This window comes from Brassica oleracea, unplaced genomic scaffold (assembly GCF_000695525.1).
Source record: "Brassica oleracea var. oleracea cultivar TO1000 unplaced genomic scaffold, BOL UnpScaffold00887, whole genome shotgun sequence".
NCBI lineage: Eukaryota > Viridiplantae > Streptophyta > Magnoliopsida > Brassicales > Brassicaceae > Brassica > Brassica oleracea.
The window spans coordinates 33,062-35,042 of record NW_013617501.1 but is presented as its reverse complement, the minus strand read 5'-3'; positions in this window follow the sequence as shown (position 1 = coordinate 35,042).

Here is a 1,981-nt window from a genome sequence, read left to right as displayed (position 1 = left end):
TATTATGGATTACTAATTTTCCTCTTTTTTATTCTATAACACTATTATTATTAACTTAATATGTTAGTAATTATTTTAAATAGTAAAAAATAGTCTATTTAAAACCGAAATATTTATGTTAAAACCAATATCTAATTATATAAAGTAAAATTCATAAAATATATATTTAAAAATAGGGGTTCTTTCAAAAATGACTCAAAATTTCAAGTCAAACACAAAAATAACCTATGTTTTTTTTGAAACTTTGTTTTGTCCTATTCACCCTATAAGTTCTAGTTATTCACGAAATTGCCATTATTTTTTTTCGAAAATAAGGCTTTTACCTTACCATCATCATCTTCACCAAATACTTACAACTTTGTCATTGACATCAATACCTCAACCACCATGAACTACCAAATTGAGAGTGTTAATGCCCTAAAGTTTTGATTTTTTCTCATCCTTTCTCATTTTCTATCCACACAAAACACATATCTTACACTTTTTCTCAAAATTCATCAAAAAAACTGAAGATTTTGATTACAAATTATGTCAGGTTCATAAGCTCACGATTCTTGGTGATTAACGAGCAGGTAGCTGTTGTGGTAAAGTTCTGGGTGATTGGAGAAACCACGCAAGTCATCTCACGAGTTCAACGTATGAAATCGCGAACTACATTTTATTTTTCAGATCTGTTCGACGGAGAAGACTTCTTTAGAAGTCTCTGGTCAATGCATAGGTTAGTTTTGCAATTGACCTTTTGTGTGTTTTTAATAGAAGATTTCTCTAGAAGTCTTCTAACTTTCCTTTGTAAACAAAAAAATTTCAAAATTCCTAGAGAAGACTTCTTTAGAAGTCTTCCCGGATAAACAGGTTACTTTTAAGTTTAACCGAAGTTGGTCAGAAATTTGACTTTTTGTAGAAAACTTCTAAAGAAGTCTTCCTAGAGAAAACTTCTACAGAAGTCTTCTGAAAGTCTTTCATAAGTCTTCTCATTGCCGGAAGATGTCTGTGTGGGTTACTTTTACATTTGAAAAATAATAGTAAAACATTTAATATCAATGAGAAGACTTCTTCTATAAGAAAGTTTAATTCTACGTTTTGGTCAAACCTTTGCCCGCGAGAGAATACTTCTAGAGAAGTCATCCGACGGAAGACTCTTCTCTCGAAAAGTCAAATATAGTCAATTGCAAAAGTAACCTAGCAGACTTCTTGCGACATTGAGAAGACTTCCGGAAGACTTAGAGAAGACTTCTTTTGAAATATTCTCCAGGTAGACTTCCCTACAAGTCTTCTACAAAAGGTCAAAATTCTGACTAACTTCGGTCAAATTCAAAAGTAACATATTTATCCGAGAAGTCTTCTCTGAGAATTTCGAAAAAAATTCAATTTCAAAAGTAAGCCAATATTTACAAAGGAAGACTTCCGAAGATGTCTTCTGTAGAGTAGACTTCTTAAGAAGTCTTTCTTCGTAAATTTTCAATTGCAAAAATGACATAAATAGAAGACTTCTTTTGAAGTCTACACAGAGTAGACTTCTTTTGAAGTCTTCCGTGGATGACTTCAAAAGAAGTCTTCTACGTAAATCTTTATTAAACTTCAAATTTATCCAAAATTAAAATGAATTTTTAATATCTTCTTACTAATTAATGTTTATTAGTCAATATTGGGACTACTGAGTCGGATTTATAACTTAATTGGTGATAATTATAAAGTTATACATATTGATGTTTAATAATATTTCTAGCTAAACGGAGAAGTCTTCTGTAAGTCTTCCTCATAGAAGACTTGTAGAAGTCTTCTCCGATAATTTTGTTTGATTAATTATGTTTTGATAGAAAAATATTTTTATACGGTTGGCGTATTGCTATATTCGATTTGGTAGGTTGATGAAAGATAATGCTAACCACTACATTAAATTATATGGAAAATAGTTCACCATCATTTGTGGAGTGATTTTGATTAAAGAACCTTTACTAAGTTTTTGTGTTGTTGTGTTTTC